Below are 16,491 nucleotides of genomic sequence, written 5' to 3' on the forward strand. Positions count from 1 at the left end.
TGGAGAATTTTGAGCATTACTTTACTAGCATGTGAGATGAGTGCAATTGTGTGGTAGTTTGAGCATTCTCTGGCATTGCCCTTTGGGATTGGAATGAAAACTGACCTTTTCCAGTCCTGTGGCCACTGCTGAATTTTCCAAATTTGCTGGCATATTGAGTGCAGCACTTTCACAGCATCATCTTTCAGGATTTGGAATAGCTCAACTGGAATTCCATCAGCTCTAGCTTTGTTCGTAGTGATGCTTCTTAAGGCCCACTTGACTTCACATTCCAGGATGTCTGGCTCTAGGTCAGTGATCACACCATCGTGATTATCTGGTCATGAAGATCTTTTCTGTACAGTTCTTCTGTGTATTCTTGCCACCTCTTCTTAATATCTTCTGCTTCTGTTAGGTCCATACCATTTCTGTCCTTTATTGGATGATAATTATTCATAAAATGTAACAGCAAAGGGAGAAATGCAGGCTTAATCACTTTTCAGTGAAACACTAATACCTTTGAGTTTAAAAAGTTCCAGAAAAAATGGTTTCAGACTGGCCACATGAAGTATTCATCCTTCTCTCTGGAACACAAAGCTGGTGGTAACTTATGAGCAGCCATAGGAGGGCTCAGGGGAGTCCAGAAAACAAACTCATCTTTGAGATCTGAAGCTACTGTAAACATGCTGAGTGAGAGTCCCCAGACATTGGAACCTTTAGAGTCACAGATCTGTGAAAGAAGCTGGTGCAGGAGCTTAGAGAGAGCAGGCGCTATGGAGGAGGTGCTAGTGTCTGTTAGCACAGGCAAGAAAACCCCCGGGGTGCCCCAGATCCTTGGGGTTAAAAGAAGGATTTCTGGCTCTTTCAGTGGCAGGAAGCAGGGAACACTCCCTCTCCCCATCACACACATACATATACATACACACATGAAAACAATTCATGGAAGTTGTTTTAAAACTAAAACCATAGTACTGGGAAATACAATTACAAAATGTACTTCGGTGACTGTGCGACTGTTTGTTGAGGCTGTTCCCAGGGTAGGAACATGTAAACTGGGTAGTAGAGAAGCATCTATTGTAAATAGAAAAGTACAGAAGAGCTTCCTTCAGATCAGTGCAGGCTTAAAAGAAAATTCTATTATCAATATTGTTTTAAAGCTGATTTGTCTTTAGCGATTTTGTGAACAAAAGAACACATAAAGCAGTCCTTCCCAAACTTTAGAAAAAACGTGTATTGCACAGGACACTGGGCTTTGTTTCAAGGTCGCTTGGTCAAGCACATTAGGAAGTAGTGAATTCAACTAATAACAGACTTCTTAAAAGGGTACCTGGAACTTTATATATAAGCTTTCTATATAAATTACTTTGCAAATAGCTAAGAAGACAGCCTATGCAGCATTTTCCATATATATTTTTTGACTCTTCATTCTGCAGGATGTGGTATTAGACATTCTACCATAATGAATGAATTGTTCAGAAGTGTATTGCCTTTAATAATTGTCATTTTATTGAAACAACCCAGGTGCATTATATTTGGAAAATCTAGAAATAGACGAGGAAAAAAATAGGAGCACCTGCAGTTTTACCACTCACATCATCATGTATTGGTTTCCACTTATGTCTGTGTGTCTGTATATGTGTTTATAGAAAATTATGATCATTGTACATCCATAGAGTTTTGTCTCCTGTTATTTAATAAAAGCCCTTAATGGAAATGAAAAAAAAAAATGTACTTCGATCTGTATATAGAATATTTAATGTCACCAGATACTGGTTTCTCTTTTCAAATTGAGATGATTTTTTTCTTTTCTAAGTGAAATAACGCATGGAAGATACTTAGCAGTAAGAGAGACTAATCGTGCTCAAGAAATTCTAATTCACTTCTCTGTGTCTCCTTCATGCTACTAAAGTTAATAATGAGTCTACATTCCAGGGGATATGCTGATTGGCTTATAGTCGTTTTTGCACTTTATCCTCCTAATAGGCCTTTGTCTCCATTCTGCAAGTAAGTGAACAGGGATAGGAGAATTTTTTGGTCCGCATATAGACAACCATGCAACCTCAGAGCACAGACTCAACCCTCGGGCTTTTATGCAATATGCAATGCTGTTTCCTGATCTAGACTAACACTAATTGACAGTTTAGATTAAAAAATGCACTCAGACTGAGGATTTAATATGACATAAAACAAATGTTTATACAACGTTCCTAAATTTCTTTGTCCTATATTCTTAGAGATGTGTTTACCTTTGACAATCAGACATTTAAGACTTGTAGTTCAATTGTAGTCAGACATAGAATACCTTCATAGAATTGTATAAAATTACATCATGACTCAGTCCTATTGACTTCCATTTTATTATTTTAAAAACCGGTTCTATAAACCGTAAAATTACTACAGAAATATTCTTTGTGAGACTGACATAGATTTGTTCAGACATCAAAGGTTTCTTTACCAAGAAGAATGTATTGCCAAAGAAATCATTAACATACTTCCTGCTGAAACTGTAGTGAAAGAACACTGTCTGTTCTCTAATTTAACAAAAAGAAAGAAAAAAATAATTGTCATCTCCACCTCTTCGGTAAATATGGCCCGCCACTACTGTTTCTGGGGGGAGGAAGAAATAGGAGCTTGGCCTCAGCAGATGCGGCACGAAGGCTGAGGCGCGCCTCTGCACCCGGGAACTCAGCGGATGGGGAATCCAGCATCGTCCTTGGCATTGCATGTTCCTGTTCGTGTAGAGCGGGCTTCTCATGGGACTGGCATTTCGTGGAGGAGCGCACGGACTCTGGGATTCGAGGGCTTCCCTAGTTTCAGCTCTCTGCCTCAGTAGTTGTGGCAGCCTGGCTGTAGAGCGTTGGCTTAGTATCTCCTCCCCACGAGAGATCTTCCCTGACCAGGAGTCGAACACTTGTCCTCTGCTTGCAAGTCAGGTTCTCAAGCCCTGCTGCTGCTGCTTCTAAGTCGCTTCAGTCGTGTCCGACTCTGTGCGACCCCATAGACGGCAGCCCGCCAGGCTCCGCTGTGCTCAGGATTCTCCAGGCAAGAACACTGGAGTGGGTTGCCATTTCCTTCTCCAATGCGTGAAAGTGAAAAGTGAAAGGGAAGTCGCTCAGTTGTGTCTGACTCTTAGCGACCCCATGGACTGCAGCCTACCAGGCTCCTCCGTCCATGGGATTTTCCAGGCAAGAGTACTGGAGTGGGGTGCCATTGCCTTCTCCGCTCAAGCCCTGAGTCACCAGAAAGACCCACATCACCTTTTTTGAGGGCCAATGTTCCCTCAAGTTCTGCAGGGCTTGGGAATGAAGATGAAGTGGTTCACCCCACCAGCTTTAAAGCTGCAGCTGCAGGAAATGCCCAAGAGATGGCAACACTTTCATTTACTACTGGAATTCCTAGAGGCAGCCGAATCCTGGACAAAGTCGTGTTCCTCAGTTTCAGATTAGAGGCGGGTGTGCCAGGTAACGGGTCTCATTCCTTCTTCCCCCTTAACCTTCCGCCAACCCGCAGCAAATGCCAAGCCATGCCCATAGTGCGATGCAAAAGGTGCTGTTTCTTCCTTCTTAGGAAGGGAACCGCCAAAGAAGAAGGCTGGCACTGGCAACCCCACCATGAGGGGCTGGGTGACCAGCTGACATTTCAGCTCTCTCTCTGCCCATGGGGACCACTGTGTTCTGGGTCCACACTACTTGGTTGAGCTGTCGGAGGACCTGCCTAGATCTGGAGGTCGCAGTCCCATGCACACAAGACCAAGTGCTCCAGCTCAAAAAGGGGCTCCTCCCCTGGACCCCCTCCCTGGGCCCCTCAGCTCCACCTCACTCCAACCCTGGGCTCCAAGGAGCTAACACCAGCCTGGGTTATGGAGGCCTGCGGGGAATACCCTTGGTGTTTCTCCTCTGTTCTTTTTTAATTTCGTTTCTATTTTTTATTAAAGTGGTGTGGATTTACAATGATGTGCGTGTATCCAGCCAGGGCAGTCTGATCCGGTTGCCCGATACATCGATCTCTCCCAGCCAGACATTTCCCACGTCGGTATTACAGAGTGCTGAGTAGAAATCCCTGTGCTGGACCGAAGGGCCTTGCTGATTCACTTTTCGGATCTACTACTGGGCGAACCTGAGGCCCAGCCTCCTTGTTTCTTCTTCCCCTGCCCCATTTTTTCTTTTCAGAAACCAGAAGCTTTTCGTCTGTGTCCTGGAGTCTGTTTTTCGTTTTCAAAATGAGTTCAATGGAATCAATTTTTACATTCTATCTGTAAGCCATACCCTAGGATCCTTCTCATTCTTGCTGTGTCTGCCCTCACTCAACATGACCATCTCCAGGGTCATCCATGTCGCTGGAAAAGGCATTATATTATTCATTTGGATGCCTGAGTAATACTGCCTTATGTAGATAAATATATAAAACATCTTCTTTTATCATGCCTCTGATGGTGCCCATTTTGGTTGCTTCCATGTCTTGGTTTTTGTAAAGCATCCTGCATGAAGGCTAGGATGCAAGTGTCTCTTGGAATGAGGATTTTTCTATGTGTATAGGCCAAGACACGGCATTGCCGAATCCTGAAGCAAGCCTGTTTGGGGGGTTAAGACACTTCCCTACTGTTCTCCATCCTGGCTATTACCAGTTTAAATTCCCTCATATCCCTAAGGAGAATTCTATTCCCTCTATGCTCTCACGCTGGGTATAATTGCTAGACTTTTGTGTGATGGCAATTGTGACCTTTCAGGAATGATACCTCATTATAGTTTCGATATGCAGTTCCATACTAAAGAGCTACATGGAGCATCTTTTCCATTGCTTTGAGACACCAGAACAAAAGCCTTGTGCCTTAACTTGACCTGTGGAAACCAGATTATGGAAGGACAGCGCTTTGAAAATATTGTTGCATTCCCTAGGGCAGCACATTTCTTTCTTTATGTCTCACTTTATAGATTTGTTTTTGCCTGGGCTGCATCTTTCTTACTGTCCCAGGGTTGTCTCTGTTTGTGCACAGCGGGCTTCTCATGTACTGGCATGTCTCAGAGGGGTGCATGGGCTTTAGGGTTCATGGGCTTCACTAGCTTCAGCACTCTGGCTCAGAGCTGCAGCTGCCTGGCCGTAGAGCGTGGGCTCAGCAGATGTGGCTCAAGGGCTTAGGAGCTCCCCACACCTGGGATCTTCCTGGACCAGCAGTGGAACACTTCGTCCTCTGCATCGTGAGTTAGGCTGTTAAGTCCTGGGCTACCAGAAAGACCCACAGGACCTTTCTAGAAAGCCGGTGTTCCTTAAAGCTCTGCAGGCCTTGGGAATGAAGGTGAAGTGTTCCCTGGCACGAGCTTTAAAGCTGCAGTTCCAAGAAATGTCCACGAGGCAGCAGCATTTTTCCATTTACCACTAGGATTCCTAGGGCCAGTAGAACTCTCGAGAAGTCCTGTTCCTCAGTAGTAGATTAGAGTCGAATGTGCCAGGCCAGGGGTCTCATTGCTTCTTTCTCCTTTGCCTTCTGCCAGTCCGGGACAAATGGCAAGCCGTGCCCCAACTGTGATGCTGAGGGTGCTATTCTTCCTCCTCAGCTGGGAAAACACCAAGGAAGAAGGCTGCTGGTGGCAACCCCACCACCAAGAGATTTGGTGGCCAGCTGCCTTTTCAACGCTGTCTCCGCCCACAGGGACCACCTCAGAACCGCGTTTTCTGGGCACACGATGTGTGGTTGAGCTGTCAGAGCACCCGTCTAGATCTAGAATCCCAGTCCCGTGAACACGAGACCACGTGCTCCAGCTTCCACAGGGGCTCCTTTGCTGATGCCCCCTCCCCAGTTCCCTCAGCCCCACCACTCTCCAGCCTTAGGCTCCAAGGCTCCTCAGGCTCCAGGGATGTGACACCAGGCAGGGTTATCAAGGCCTGAAGGGAATTCCCTTGGTGTTTCATCTGTGTTCTTTTTAAATTTAATTTTTGCTCGATTAAAATACAGAAGGTTTATGATATTGTGTATGCTTCAAGCTACAGCAACTGGATCCCGTTACACAGGTCCATAAATCTACTGTTGAGTGTGTTCTTTTCCCACATAAGTATTACAGAGGGCTGAGGAGACACTCGCATGCAAGAGTAGGTCCTTGCTGATTCACTTTTCATGTCTGTAACTAGGCATTTGTGAAGTCCCGCCTCCTCTTTCTCGCATCTAAGGCCCCATCTTTTCTTTTTGGAACCCAGAAGATGGTTGTCTGTGTCCTGAGGTCTCTTTTTGTTTTCTTTTTCAAAATGAGTTCAGAGGAATCGATTTTTATATTCTACCCATAAGTCATCTCCTAGGATCCTCCTCCTTCTCTGACTGCCCTCACACAGTATGACCATCCCCAGGTCCATCCATGATCCTGGACAAGGCATTATGTCATTCATCTGGATGCCTGAGTAACACTGCCCTGTATCGATAGATATAGTAAGCATTTTCTTTTATCCATGGCTCTGACGGTGCCCATTTTGATTGCTTCCACATCTTGATTATTGCAAATGCCCTGCATGAAGAATGGGATGCAAGTGTCTCTTCTAAGGAGGATTTATGTCTGCATATAAGGCCCAGGAGTGGCATTTCCAGATCAGGAATCAACTCTGGGGGGTTTAAGGCGCTTCCCGACTGTTCTCCATCCTGGCTGTTACCATTTTGCATTCCCTCAAATCGGGTAGGAGAGTTCTCTTTTGTCCAAGCCCTCACGCCACGTGTAGTTCCTAGACTTAGACGATGGTAATTGTGATCTGTGAGGAGCGACACCTCCTCCTAGTTTGAATATGCAGTTCTATAATAATGACTCATCTGGAGCATCTTTTCTCGTTCTTCTAAATACAAACAGCAAAGCAAAAGCCCTGTGTGTTAACTTGACCTCCAGAGACCAAGTTTTGGAAGGATGGCCAATTTGAAAACTTTTCCCACTATCTATCCCAAGAATATCTTACTCTCTGTCATTTTCATTTATAGGTTTGTGTTTGCCTGGGCTGTGTCTTTCTTACTTTATTAGGGTTGTTTCTGTTTGTGTACAGCAGGCTTCTCACGGCACTGGTATTTCTTGGGGCGCTCGGACTCATCTAGGATTCGAGGGCTTTGCTAGTTTCCGCTCTCTAGCTCAGGAGTTGCGGCTGCTTGGCTGTAGAGCGTTGGCTTAGTACCTGTGGCACAAGGGCTTAGGAGCTCCTCCCCACGAGAGATCTTCCCCCACCAGGAGTCGAACACCTGTCCTCTGCATAGCAAGTTGGGTTCTTAAGCACTAGGTTACCAGAAAGACCCACAAGATATTTACTGAGGACCAGTGATCTAACCCTAACCCTTACCCTAACCCTAACCCATTCTTAAAGGTCTGCAGGCCTTGTGAAAGAAGGGGAAATGGACCCAAGCAGCAGCGTTAAAGCGGCAGTTTCAGGAAGTGTCCACAAGGCGGCAGCACTTTTCCATTTCCCTCGGCAATTCCTAGGCTCCGCAGAGTCCTGGAGAAAGTCGAGCTGCTCAGTTGGAGATTAGATTCGACTGTGCTAGGTCTCGGTTCTCATTACTTCTTCCCTTTAGCCTTCTGCCACCCCGAGACAAATGCCAAGCCCTGGGACTTGGACCTCCAGATCTAGACAGGTTCTCCAACAGTCTCCAGAGGAGACTGCCTTTCGGAAGGATGGCGGCATTGAAAAACTTTCCCCACTGCGTATCGCAGAACATGTGTTTCTTTCTCTCTCACTTTGATTTACCGATTTATTTTTGACCCGGCTGCGTCTTCCTTGGTGCCTCCGGGCTTTGTCTGTTTGTGCGGAGCAGGCTTCATACTGCAGAGGCTCCTCTTGCCGGGGAGCACAGGCTCCGGGATTCACTGGCTTCACTCGTTTCAGCTTTCTGGCTTAGGAGTTGCAGCTTGCTGGCTGTAGAGCGTGGGCTCAAAAAATGCAGCACAAGGGCTTAGGGGCTCGGGTTGGGCGAATCTTCCCCGAACCAGAATCAAATCCTTGTCCCCTGCATGGCAAGTCGGATTCTCAACCACTAGACCACCACGGAAGCCCCACCGGACATTTTTTGGCAGGCATGCTTTAGAGCCAGGCTGGCCTTGGGCGAGTGGCCGCGAGCATCAGCTTTAAAGTCGCAGTTGCGAGAAACGTCCACAAGGCGGCAGCACTTCTCCATTTCACCCTTGGCATTCCTCTGGCCAGTTGAGCCCTTGAGAAAGCCCTGTTCCTGGGCTGTTGATTAGAGTGGGCTGTGCCAGGCCACGGGTTTCATTACTTCTTCCCACTTAGCCTTCAGCCCCACCAACCAAAAATGCCAGGCTCTGCCCAAACTGCAACGCTGAGGGTGCTGTCCTTCGTCGTCTAGGTGGGGGCCTCCAGGAAGGAGGCTGCTGGTGGCAAGACTACCGTGGGGGAAGGGGTGATCCGTTGACTATTCAGTGCTCTCTCAGCCCTTAGGGCCCACAGTTTTGGGGGTGCCCTAGGGGTGGCTGCAGTCCATGGGGTCACTAGGAGTCGGACACGACTGAGCAACTTCACTTTCACTTTTCACTTTCATGCATTGGAGAAGGAAATGGCAACCCTCTCCAGTGTTCTTGCCTGGAGAATCCCAGGGATGGGGGAGCCTGGTGGGCTGCCGTCTATGGGGTCGCACAGAGTCGGACACAACTCAAGTGACTTAGCAGCAGCAGCAGCAGCAGCAGGGGTGACTGAGCTATCAGAGGGCCCACCTGGATCTGGAGGTATTGGTCCCATTCACGGGACCAGGTGCTCCAGGTCCCAAAGGGGCTCCTTTGCTGGCACCTCCTCCCCAGGTCCCTCAGCTCCACCACAGTCCAGCCTGAGGTTCCAAGGCTGTTCAGACTCCAGGCATGTGACACGAGCCCTGGTCACCGAGGCCTGAGGGGAACACCGTTTGTCCTTTCTCTCTGTTCTTTATAAATTTTTTATTTCAGTTCCGTTCAGTCGCTCAGCTGTGTCCAACTCCTTACAACCCCATGGACTGCAGCACGCCAGGCCTCCTTGTCCATCACCAACTCCCGGAGTTTACCCATACTCGTGTCCATTGAGTTGGTGATGCCATCCAGCCATCTCATCCTCTGTCGTCCCCTTCTCCTCCTGTTTTCAATCTTGCCCAGCATCAGGGTCTTTTCAAATGTGTCAGTCCTTTGCATGAGGTGGCCAAAGTATTGGAGTTTCAGCTTTGACATCAGTCCTTCCAATGAACACCCAGGACTGATCTCCTTTAGGATGGACTGGTTGGATCTCCTTGCAGTCCAAGGGACTCTCAAGAGTCTTCTCCAACACCACAGTTCAAAAGCATCAATTCTTCGGTGCTCAGCCTTCTTCACAGTCCAACTCTCACATCCATACATGACCACTGGAAAAACCATAGCTTTGACTAGGTAGACTTTTGTTGGCAAAGTAATGTCTCTACTTTTGAATATGCTATCTAGGTTGGTCATAACTTTTCTTCCAAGGAGTAAGCGTCTTTTAATTTCATGGCTGCAGTCACCATCTGCAGTGAGTTTGGAGCCCAAAAAATAAAGTCTGCCTCTGTTTCCATTGCTTCCCCAACTATTTGCCATAAAGTGATGGGACCAGATGCCATGATCTTAGTTTTCTGAATAGTGAGTTTTAAGCCAACTTTTTCACTCTCTTAAATAAAATTTAAGTTTTATTTGATATTAAAATAGAGTGGATTTACCATGTTTGTTTTGGTGGACATACAGCAGCCTGATTCAGTTACACAAGAACATCTACTCCTGTGTGATTCTTTTCCCATGTAGGTATTACCGAGTGCCGAGCAGACTTCCATGTGCTAGGCAGTAGGTGTGTGCTGATTCACATTTTGTATGTATTACTGGGCATATGTTAATGTCAGTTTCCTCATTTCTCCCTACTCCATCACTTCTTTTTGGCAACCATAATTTTTTGACTCCTTGAGTGTCTTTCTGTTTTCAAAATGAGTTCATTTGCATCGATTTTTAGATTCTACTTAAAAACTGTATTCAAATCTCTTTCTCTTTCTCTGACTTCATTCACCCATTATGACCATCTCCAGGTCCATTCATATTGCTGAGAGTGGCATTATTCATTTTTTTTAAATGGCTGACTTTATTGTATTATATATGTATACATGTGTATAACTTCTTTTTAATCTGTTCATCTGAAGATGGAGATTATGATTGCTCCCACATCTAGGCTATTGTAAAACGTGCTTCAGTGAAGGTTGTGGCGCAAGTCTCTTTTCTAATTATGGTTTTTCTCCACATACAGGCCCAGGAGTGGTATCTCAGCTCCTACAGTAGGTCTCTTTTTAGTTGATTAAAGAACCTCCATACTGTTTTATGGGGCTTCCCTAGTGGCTCAGAGGGTAAAAAAATATGTCTGCAATGCAAGAGACCTGGATTCAATCCCTGGATTGGGAAAATCCCCTGGAGAAGAGAATGGCAACCCACTCCAGTATTCTTGCCTGGAGAACTCCATGGACAGGGGAGCCTGGGGGCTACAGCCCATGGGGTCCCAAAGAGTTGGACATGACTGAGTGACTAACACATACTGTTCTCCATCCTGCCTGTTGTCAATTTACATTCCCCAAAACACTGTAAGATGGTTCCCTCTCTCCACACCCTCTCTGGCATTTATTTTTTCTAGGCTTTTGGATGGTGGGCATTCTTATTGGTGGGAGGTGCTACCCTACTGCAGTTTGATTTGCTTTTGTTTAATCATGGGTCAATCCTAAAGGAAACCAGTCCTGAATATTCATTGGAAGGACTGATGCTGAAGCTGAAGCTCCAATACTTTGGCCACCTGATGCGATGAACTGACGCATTTGAAAAGACCCTGATGCTGAGAAAGATTGAAGGCAGGAGAAGAAGGGGACGATATAGGATGAGATGCTTGGATGGCATCACCAACTCAATGGACATGAGTTTGAGCAAGCTCCGGGAGTTGGTGATGGACAGGGAAGCCTGGTGTGCTGCAGTCTATATGTGGTCGCAAAGAACAGGACACGACTGAGCGACTGAACTGAATCATGAGCCATATTGAGCATCTTTTCACATGCTTTAAAAAACAAACACAGAAAGAAAAACCTTGTGAGTTAAAATGACCTTCTGACCCTGGCTGTTTTAAGAACAGCCTCTTTGAATTCTTTTCCGATTACCTACCACAGGACATTCTTCAGGGCGGGTGGTCTTTACAGGCCGGCAGGTGCCTTCTTGAATGTGACCTGTCCCTAGGCCCCATCTTTATAGTTGTAGTTACAGAAAATGTCCACAAGGCGGCAGCACATTTTCATTTCCCCCTGAGATTCCCAGGTCAACAAGAGCCCTTGACACAGTCGTGTTCCAGGGTTGTAGATTTTTTTGGAATGTGCCACATCTAGGAGCTCATTGCTTTTTCCCCCTTAGACTTCACTCCCTGCCCAGACAAATCCAAAGCCCTGCCAAAACCTCGAGGCATGGGGTGCTGTCCTACTTAGGTGGGGGAACCCTGAGGAAGACGGTTGCCAGTGGGAACTGCAGTACTGGGAGTCAGGGAGGCCAGGCGACTTTCCAAGGTCCATCATCCTCTCAGGGCACTAGGCGTGGCTGAGCTGCAGGGGGCCCACCTGGAGGGCCCACCTGGAGGTTGGGGTGCCATGCACAGGAGACCAGGCACCCCAGGTCCAAGTGGGGCTCGTTTGCTGACACCTCCCCCAGTCCCCTCCTCTCCACCACACTCCAGCCTTAGGCTCCAAAGCTCTTCAGGCTCCAGGGATGTGACACTGGCCCAAGTCACGAGGCTGAGGGCAATTCCCTTGGCATTTCTTTTCTGTTCTTTTTACATTTAATTTTTATTGTATATTAAAACAGAATGGGTTTTCAATGTTAGAGTTTGTTTTCAGTGTACAACAACCTGATTCAGTTACACATGTACATAATTCTATTCTTCAGATTCTTTTCTCATTTTTGTTGTTACAGAGTGTTGAGCAGAGTCTGGCTTGTTATTTAGGAAGACCTTGCTTTTTGTCCATCGCATGTACACTGGTTTGCATTTGCTAACCCCAAGCTGCCGATCCTTCCCTCTCCCACGCCCCTTCCCCCTTAGCAACCAGAAGGCTGTTCTCTATTTGAGGAACTTTTGGAACTGTGGAGGTCATAAAATATTTAGGGTTAGTGGGCTACATAGCACCTCTGTCTCATATTCTTCATTTTTAAAAAATACACTGTGGGCATAGACCTCTTATCATCAAACGGGATGCTGTAGCCAATAAAAATCATTCATTTGCAAAGATCGAAAGTCATGTGAAATGTGGTTTGGTGAAACCAAAGAGAACATCTTTTCTCTATCTAAAGACCTTGTTCCTTTTTACAGTGGAAAAAGATGTTATCCATCAGCCATATAGACATATATATTCATTTCTTCCCTCTTGTTCAATTGGGGAAACTGTCTTACTCCATCCAAGGCCAACCACGGCATCTGTTCTCTGGTTCCGGATTCATTTTGGTCACTTGATAAACTTTTTCTTTTTCATTTTTTCCCTTTGCAAGGAAATTTCAAATTGTTTTGTTTTGCTTCATTGCCACACCGCAGAGGATAGGGGATCTTAAATACTTAACCAGGCATCAAACCCGTGCCCCCTGCATTGGAAGCATGAGGTCTCACCTCTAGACCACCCTCCAATTGTTGTATTTATTAATTCCTTCACTTCTGCTTTCCCATTTTCTCCTTAACCCACTCCATTCTTTCTTTTACTGCCACTACGTCTCTGAAATCCTTGTCATTAAGGTCAGTAATACCTGAAAGACTTAGTAAGAGAGCATCAGCATCCATTAGCCGAAGAAAAAGAGCAACAGTCAGATAGACTGTATTCTAATCTGAGCCCTGGGATTTTTCTAAATGCTATTAGACTTTGGGAGTCATTTATTAATAGTTTCTCCATTTTCCCATTTTACGATAGCAGTAATAAACAAACCTACCTTATTGGACAGTTTGAAGGATTCTAAGTAGCCTGTGTAAAGAGCCTGGCAGCTCCCAGGTACCAGTGGTCGTTCAAAAGGCCACTAAATGCTTACTGAAAAGATACTTTAGGGCCTGAAGCCCAGTGAGCTGAGACACCTTGATAAACACAGTCTGGAAAGGACCAAGTTCTGGAAGGAAAAAAAAAAAAAGGTAGTCATGCTTTCGGGGAGGCGCTTCAGTTCTCACCTTATCTTTGGAAAGCAGCTTGCTCAGCATCAGGCCTTGTTACTTGACCTGCCTTTCATTTTGGCTGTCCCCTCCCTTGTGCCAACAGCCAAGGCCCTGATCAGGCGGGATATCCCTGGAACGCAGATGCAAATTTCTCTCCCACCCACCTCCATCTCTTTTATTCTTTTTGTTTTTTAATTTTGTACAGTGGAATAGCAGCTGCTGCATTTTATTAAGAGTGAATTTAAGGAAACATATTTGGGATCGAATCTTTTCTTGGCAAGACTATGGCGAGGGTGAAAATTTCTCAACATCCAACTTCTTCTCCACGTTAACCATGTAGCCAAGACTAATATCCCCAGTGATAAAACATATCCATATCATTCACTCTGTGATACAACGGAAGAAGAAGAGCATTTCACCTCTGGAGTAGTTAGCCCTAAAATCCATAACCCCATCTAATCACGAGAAAACATCTGGCAAACCCCATTCTGCAAAACACCTGACCAGTATTCTTCGAAAACATCAGGATCATCAGAAACAAGGAGAAACTAAGAAACTCTTGTAGATGAAAAGAGTTTAAAAAGACACGATGACGACATGCAACATGGGACCATGGACTGAGCTTTGGAACAGAAAAGACACTAGCAAAAAAAAGTCTGGGGCTAATAGTGTTGTAATGTTAGTATTGTGGGCTTCCCTGGCAGCTCAGCTGGTAAAGAATCTACTTGCAGTGCAGGAGACCCCAGTTTGATTCCTGAGTTGGGAAGACCCCTGGGAGAAGGGATAGGCTACCCACTCCAGTATTCTTGGGCTTCCTTGGTGGCTCAGATGGTAAAGAATCCACCTGCAATGCAGGAGACCTGGGTTTGACCCCTGGGTTGGGAAGATCCCCTGGAGGAGGGCATGGCAACCCAGTCCAGTATTCTTGCCTGGAGAATCCCATGGACAGGGGAGCATCAGTATTGCTCCAGTGTTAACTTCCTGATTTTGACCACTATGTTATGATTATGTTAGATGTCAACTTTAGAAGAAACTGTGTGAAGGATAATAGGGAACTCTTTTGCCTTGCAATAGAGATAAACCTAAAATTTTTATTCTAAACCTAAAATTATTCAAAATAGAAACTTTTAAAATCTCTTCTGATCCCTAATGTTGATAAGATATAAACACTTGAGTAGTTTTATCATTTAAATAGTATGTTTTTATTTTTCCAGATTATCCTTGGTGTGCATGTACTTATACCAAGGTTTCAAAATTTCCCCTAAACTGCCCTATATATTTTCCACTTTGTTAGTTTTTTAATAACCTAGATTTCTCATCTCTTTTTGATTTATAAAATACCTGCATATATTCTATCTTACCTAGTCTTTACAACTTCTTAAGATGGAAGAGAGTTCTCAGCCACATTAAAGATGAGAAAAATTATGACAAAGGCAGTTTGAGACTCACTTTATATGGTATCTGAGTTAGTGACAGAGTTCTGTCAAGAACCTGAATTGGTGCAACACTTTAAAAAAATCATGAGCAAAGGATCTGAGCAGACATTTAAGATATGCAAATGGTCAAAGCACATGAACAGACGCTCAACATCATTAGTTATCAGGGAAATGCAAATCAGAACCACAAGGACATGGCACCTCATACCCACTGGAATGAACAGCTGGGTCAAAAATCCAGACAACAGCAAGTGTTGATGAGGGCATGGAGAAACAGAATCCTCTACGCTTCTGGTGGGAACATAACACGGTGCAGCCCCTTGGTCATGCTCAGGCACATCCAACTCTTTGTGACTCCGTGGACTGTAGCCCTCCAGGCTCCTCTGTCAGTGGAATTTTCCAGGCGAGAATACTGGAGTGGGTTCCCATGGTGCAGCCACTTTGGAATACAGCCTAACAGATCCTCAAATGATTAGTCATAGTTATCATGTGACATAGAAACTCCAGCCCTCTATATATACCCCAGAGAAATAAAAACATATTAATATGTCTACAACAAAAACTTGTACATGAATGTCCATAGCAACATTTCTGATATTAGTCAAACATTGGTCTGAAAATTCTGAAAGTAGCAAGAAGTGACCTCCTTAAAAAGGGGATGTCAACTATGTCTCAACTCTTGAAGGGTGAGCACACCCATTGCGTGCCATAAACCTTTTATGCCATCTTTGATCCTTCTAAGCTTCATACACTGGGCTTGACTTCAGTTTTGTTCGAGCCACAGAGGTCCTGATAAGAAGCCCTCGCTGACCAGAATAATGAGAGAGCAAACAGCAATATTAAGGTCACAGCTGCGGTTCTACACACCATAATTTAAAAGCAGTTTGTGAAATGAGGTTGTCTCTATTGCCCTTCTGCATAGCATTTGGACTGCCTTCTGAGCTTTTTTGCCCCCTTCAAGTCTGTCTTGAACTTAATTCATCTAAATGGTATTTATCAATAGTCCACTGCGGGCTGGCATGGCATTGACTCTAGATAACAAATGGTGTGCAGCAAAGATGCAGCCCTGGTGCTCAAGATGCAACAAGCCAGCCAAGGAGACAGCCACTCTTTAAAATGCCATCTAAGTAACACACACCACATAAACACAGCACACACAACCAACTAATGGTGAGAAGTGCTGTGGAAGAAGAGATCGTGATTCAATGAGAGATGACCGTGAGAAGTTGGGTAAAAATGGGAGTGAAGGAAGAAACATTTTAAGAACTAAGAATAATGTGCATGAGGTATGGGGAAAGAGTGTGTGGAGAGAATGTTCCAGATGCCTAGAGAGGACAGCTTGAGTGAAAAGCCCAAGTACTTTCCCCAGATCACAGATAGTTGAGCTTATTTCAGTGCAAAGGGCATTGAAATAACCAGAAGGGCAACAAATCTGAACTTCTCAATGTTTAATAAATACTCCAATATTTCTCATTTTTTGGAATAGTTTAAAACCACACAGCTTTCTGATATTGTTTAGATCTCCATGCAATGTATAATTTGTTACTTGATGGATTATTTTTTTTTATGAGGGATGATCATTTTCTTTTAATTTTTGTATTTTTTTTGGCCACCCTGTGTGGTTTTTGGGGTCCTAGTTCCCCAACCAGGGATTGAACCTGGAGAAACCCAACCAGGGATTCCCCCTGCAGTAGAAGCATGGAGTCCTCACCACTGAACTATCAGGGAATTCTCTGTTACTCGGTATTTTACAACCTCATGTAGAGTTTATCAACATGAGTACTTTGCATGTATTGTCTGTTGGAATTATCTTGAGCACCCTTTGGGCCAATGCAAAACCAGAAATCAAAGTGGGGAATATACCTATGTGTTCCCAAAGTTAAACCTCTGAACCTACTCCTATAGAGCCTCCTGGGAAGGAACAGCGGAAATAGCCATTTTC

Source organism: Bison bison, unplaced genomic scaffold (genome assembly GCF_000754665.1).
Source record: "Bison bison bison isolate TAMUID 2011002044 unplaced genomic scaffold, Bison_UMD1.0 scf7180017864487, whole genome shotgun sequence".
Taxonomy (NCBI): Eukaryota; Metazoa; Chordata; class Mammalia; order Artiodactyla; family Bovidae; genus Bison; species Bison bison.